The sequence below is a fragment of the Phocoena sinus genome, chromosome 2, assembly GCF_008692025.1.
Source record: "Phocoena sinus isolate mPhoSin1 chromosome 2, mPhoSin1.pri, whole genome shotgun sequence".
Taxonomy (NCBI): Eukaryota; Metazoa; Chordata; class Mammalia; order Artiodactyla; family Phocoenidae; genus Phocoena; species Phocoena sinus.
Genome location: NC_045764.1, coordinates 174,608,702 through 174,615,152, shown reverse-complemented (window position 1 = coordinate 174,615,152; position 6,451 = coordinate 174,608,702).

Below are 6,451 nucleotides of genomic sequence, written 5' to 3'. Positions count from 1 at the left end.
AATTACCACCTTTTCCTATCCTTTCACTTTCAATCTATTTGTATCTTTGAATCTAAAGTGTGTCTTTCATAGTCACCAACTAGTTGGATTTTGTTTTTCATGCAGTTTTACAAGCTCCAACCTTCAATTGGTGCATTTAATCCATTCATATTTAATATAATTATCAAGGTGGTTGGGTTTATGTCCACCACTTTGCAATTTGTATTCTATATGACTCATGTGTTTTTGTTACTCTTTTCCTGCCTCCTATATTGTTTAAAGCAATTTTCAAGATGCAATTTTTATTCCTCTTTGACTTTTTTAGCTATATATTTTCTCTTAATCATTCTATGGAATACAATATGTATATTAAATTTATCACAATGTACTTCAGATTAATAATTTAATTCTGAGAAAATATAGCAATCTTACTGCAATCTTTGCTCCATTTCTTCACTTCTTTTTGAGTATACCTTTGTATAGCTTTTCTTAGTGGTTGAACTAGTTTATATACATAACATCACAGTCTACTGATGTCATCATTTTACTATTTCAAGGGAAGTTTAGAAAAAAAGACTACATATATATATATATATATATATATATATATATATACATATATATATATATATAGTCTTTAGTGTTCAGGAGTTTTACTGTGACATGTCTTGCCATGGATTTATTTGGGTTTATATCTCTTTGGAGTTCATTTAGTTTCTTAAATATTTAGGTTTATGGGGGGGTTTTGCCAAATTTGGGGTTTTTTCAGCCAGCCCCACCCTATTTCCCCTCTCCTTCTGGGACTCCAAAGACATGAATATTACCTTCATGTTATAGTCACATAGGTCCCTGAAACTCTCTTCAGTTTTAAAGTCTATTTTCTCTTTTCAAGTTCAGTGATTCTTCTTTCTGTCCTTCCCATTCTGCTGTTGAGCACATCCACTGATATTCTTAATTTGGCTATTGTATTTTCCCATTCTATAATTTTCATTCGGAATTTTTTAATATTTTCTATTTCTTTGCTAAAACTTTCGACTTTTCATTTTTTTCAACTATGCTCGTCTATATACTTACCTTTCTAGTTAAGTTTTATACTTTCATGTGTTTTCATGTAACAAATTAACATCCTTTCATTTCAACTTGAAGAATTCCCTTTGGCTTTTCTTGTAAGGTAGGTCTAGGAGATGAACTACCTCAGCTTTAGTTTGTCTGGGGAAGTCTTTATCTTTTCCTTCATTTCTGAAGGCTAGTTTTGCCAAATACAGTATTCTTGGTTGGCAGTTTTCTCTTTCATATGGGAATATATCACCCCACTCATTTCTGGCCTGCAAGGTTTCTGCTGAGAAATATACTAATAGGCTCATGGGAGCTCCCCTGTATGTGATGAGTCACTTTTCTCTTTCTGTTTTCAGAATTCAGGCTTGGAGGAGTGGGGAAAGGGCAGTTGTTGCTCAATTGGTGTCAAGTTTCAGTTATGCAAGATGAATTAGTTCAAGAGATCTCCTGTACAGAATAATGCCTAGAGTGGACAATAATTTACTATGCTCTTAATATTTTTTAATTTTAAATTTTGTTAAAATTTTAATTTTGTAAAATCTCAGGTTAAGGGTTCTTAACACACACACACATACACACACAGAGACACAAAGGGGCACAAGGGAACTTTTGGAGGTGATGGATCTATTACCTTGATCATAGTGATTGTTTCACAGGTGTATGCATGTATATAAACTCATCACATTATATAATCAATGTATGAAGCTTATTGTCTATCAATTATACTTCAATAAAGCTATTTAAAAACAAAAAGTATGACGAAGTGCTGAAATAAGAAATTATAAAAAAAAGAAAGAAAGAAAGAAAAAGAAATTCTAAAGGAAATTCTTTATGATGAAGGGATATATTACTAGATAGACTATCAGAGAGAACATGAAGATCAATGAAAATAGTAAATATGTAGTAAATAAAGAGACTATTTTTTCTTAATTTCTTTAAAACAAGTGATTGCTGTTATAACAATGCAGCAATGTAATGTGGAGTTTCTTACATGTAGAAATGAAATATATACAATTGCACAAAAAATGGGAGAGGGGTAAATAACATACTGCTATAAGATTCTTATATATTCAGGGATATATTATTCATTCAAGGCAGACGTGCTTACATGTTGTGATCCTTATAGTAATCATGAAAAGAATAATGCAAAGAAATATACTTAAATATCCAAAATAGGAGATAGAATGGATTGTTAAATATACTTGATTAAGGCAGGAAAGGAGGAACAAAGGAAAAGGACAAGAGGGACAAATAGAAAACAAATAGCTAAGGTGGTTTGTGACCACCTAGAGGGGTGGGATAGGGAGGGTGGGAGGGAGGGAGATGCAAGAGGGAAGAGATATGGGAACATATGTATATGTATAACTGATTCACTTTGTTATAAAGCAGAAACTAACACCCCATTGTAAAGCAATTATACTCCAATAAAGATGTTAAAAAAGAAAACAAATAGCTAGATAGTTTATTTAAACCTGACCATACCCATAGTTACATTAGACGTAAACGGATTCTCCTGGTGTTAAAGAGGGACATTTCATACTAGAAGTATCAATTCATTAAGGAGACTTACTAATCCTAAATGCATTTGCACCTTAAAACAGAGCTTCAAAATACACGAAGCAAAAATTGACAAAATAAAGGGAGGGATAACATGTCCACAATTATAGTTGGAGACTATAATGTTCCTCTTTCATAAATTTGTGGAACAAGTAGACCAAAAATCTGTAAGATATAGGACATTTGAATAACACTCTCCACCATATTGGTGTAACTGACATTTATAGACTATTACAGCCAACAAATGCAGAATACACGTTCTTTCCTCTTGCCCATGAAACTTCATCAAGACAGAACATATGTTGTGTTATAAAGCAAATTTTAGTATAGTATTTCAGAAGAATTAATGAAGAGTAAGTTCTCTGACTGAAATGGAATTAAAGTAGAAATCAATACAGAAAAGATAACTAGAAATTTTCGAATTTGGGGATATGAAGTAATGCACTTCTAAATAACCAATGGGTGGGTAAAAAAGACAAGAGAAATTAGAAAACTCTCAAACTTGATGAAAATGCAACATGTCAAAATACATGGGGTACACACATTTACAAAATACCTAACCAGTAGTCCTCAAAACTGTCAAAATCACCAAAAACAAGGGAAGTCTGAAAAATGGTCACAGAGGAAACTTAAGAGACATGATGACAAAATGTTGCGTGTGCCCTGGATGGGATCCTGGAACTAAAAAAGGGCATTTGGCAAAAACTTGGGAAATCCACATAAAGTATGGACTTTAGTTAATAATAATGTATCAGTATTTGTTCATTAGTTGTGACAAATCTGTCTTATATCTGTATGCATACTTACATCATACCTGTGAGATATTAACAATAGGGAAGCTAGGTATGTAGTGTAAAGGAACTCTTTGTACTGTCTTTCTAAAATTTTTATAAATCTAAAAGTATTCTTAAAATTAATATTTTAAAAGATATGTGGGACTCAGTTAAATCAACTTTAAAGGAACATTGTAGGTTAAAATGTTTATATTAAAAAAGAATACAGGGGCTTCCCTGGTGGCGCAGTGGTTGGGAGTCCGCCTGCCGATGCAGGGGACACGGGTTCGTGCCCTGGTCTGGGAGGATCCCACGTGCCGCGGAGCGGCTGTGCCTGTGGGCCACGGCCGCTGAGCCTGTGCGTCCGGAGCCTGTTGCTCCGCAACGGGAGAGGCCACAGCAGTGAGAGGCCTGCGTACAGCAAAAAAAAAAAAAAAAAAGAATACAAATTTGAAATCAATGACTTATCTTCTATGTTAAGATAGCGTGGAAGTAGATTACATAGAATATGGCCAAGCAATACAAAAAGTCAAGAAACCCAAAAGTCACTTCTTTAAAAACATTAATAAATGGATACAAATCTAGCAAGACTGATTTTTTAAAATAGAGAAAAAACAAACCTTCAATATCAGGAATGAAGGAGAGACCATCAACCATCACTACTATTTTACAGACACTACTAAGATAATAAGGGAACATCATGAGCAAATTTATGCAAATTTATTCAACAACTTATATGAAATGGAAAATTCCCTTGAAAAACTCAACTTACTAAAGATAAGAAAAAACAGAAAATCTGAAAATTCCTATATTTATTTATTATGGAACTTGAATTTATAATTAAAGGCCCACGAAACTTCAGGCCCAGATGGCTTCATTTTTTATTTCTATCAGACTTTTAAGGAAGAAATAATACCAACGCTAGGCAAAGTTTTTCAGAAAATAGGAATGAACATTTCCCAATGCATTTTATGAGGACCATCTGATACCAAAATCTGAAAATCATATTATAAGAAACAGAAAATTACAGATCAATATTGTTCAGGGACTGGAGGCAAAAATTTTCAAAATATTAGCAAATCAAATCCAACAGTATATAAAATGATAATACATAATGGCAAACTTAAATTTATGTCTGGAATGCAAATTTCAGTTAACAATTTAAAAAATAGTTCAGGGTAAGTCATCCCATTAACAAATTAAGGAGAAAAATTATATGATCATCTATCTGATAGATGCATAAAAAGCATTTATAATGTTCAATGTTTACCTATGATTTAAAAATTTAAAAAAAGCTCTCAGTGAACTAGTAATACAAGAAAACTTCCACAAAAAAGGAAATGTACCCAAAAAACCCCTATAGCTAATGTCACACTTGATAGTGAAAGCCTGAACTTTCTCCCCCAAGATGAAAAACAAGGCAAAGATTTTCACTCTTACTACTTCTATTCCACATTGTTCTGGAGGTCATAGCAATTGCAATAAAGCAAGGGAAGTGTAAAAGATATAAAAATTACAAAGAAAGAAGTAAACTTTCTTTATACTCAGATAACATGATTCTGTATATGAAAATCTCTTTTAAAAATCTACCCCAAAACCCCCTTATTCTAGAAGTAATAAGTTAATTTAGCAAAGTTTCAGGATAAATGGTGAGTATACAAAAATCAAATTTATTTCTAAATGCTAGGAAGAACAACTGAAAAATGAAATTTAAACATAATACCATTAAAAAGAACATAAAACATAAAAAATTAAATGTATTGTGTTCGTAAATTAAAGAAGACGCAAATACATGGGGAGCTGTGCCATAGTCATAAGTCGGAGACTCAATGTTATTAAAATGTCAATTCTCCCCATATTGGTCTACAGATTCAACATAATCTCAATCAATATCTCAGCAGGCTTTCTAATAGAATTTGATAAACTGATTCTAAAATTTATATAGAAATGGACTTCCATCTCCAGCTAAGATGGAGTAACAGGGATCAAATGCACTCTTTCCTCGGAAACCACAGTAATAAGACAAACATATAAAACAATGTTTTTCAAGACCCTCAGCATCAGGCAAAGAAGAACAGTGATCCCTGAGAGACAGGAAACAATTGAGGTGAACGATTGAGAAGAAGTCTCTTGTTCATGAATCAGAAAACTAAGTACTGTTAAAATTGCAAATCGACCCAAATTGATCTATAGATTTAATGCAATCACAATAAAAAACCCAACAGGCTTTATTTTTGGTAGAAATGGAAAAGCCAATTCTAAAATTTACATAAAAATGCGTAGGACCTAACATGGCCAAAATAACTTTGAAAAAATAAAAGTAAAGTTAGGAGGTTAACTCTGATTTCCAGACTTATTAAAAAACTATCATGTAAAAACACTAACTTGAAAAGATATATACACCACCCCATGTTCATTGCAGCATTATTTGCAATAGCCCAGACGTGGAAACAACCTAAGTGTCCATTGCTGGATGAATGGATGAAAAAATGTGGTGTATATATACAATGAAGTACTATTCAACCATAAAAAAAGAATGAAATCTTGCAATTTACGACAACATGGATGGACCTTGAGGGCATTATGCTAAGTGAATTAAATCAGACAGATAAATATAAACACTGTATGATCTCCCTTACATGTGGAATTAAAAACAAACAAACGACACAAACATCAACAAAAACCAAGCTCACAGATACAGAGAATAGACTGGTGGTTGCCAGAGGTGGGGGTGGAGGAGTGGGTAAAGTGGGTGAAGGGGTCAAAAGGTACAATCTTCAGTTATAAAATTAATAAGTCAATGGGATATAATGTACAGCATGGTAACTATAATTAATAATACTGTGTCGCATACTGGAAAGCTGCTAAGAGAGTAGATTTTCAAAGTCCCTATCACAAGAAATAATGTTTTGTAACTATGTAAAAAAAAAAGCTATAGTATGATATGGACAAATAGTTTAATGGAACAGAACAGTGAGTTTAGAATTGGACTGCAAAACTGATTTTTGACAAGAGTACAAAAATGGGGAAATGGAGGTCTTTTCAATCAATGGTGCTCGGTCAATTGGGTACCAGTAGTCCATAAG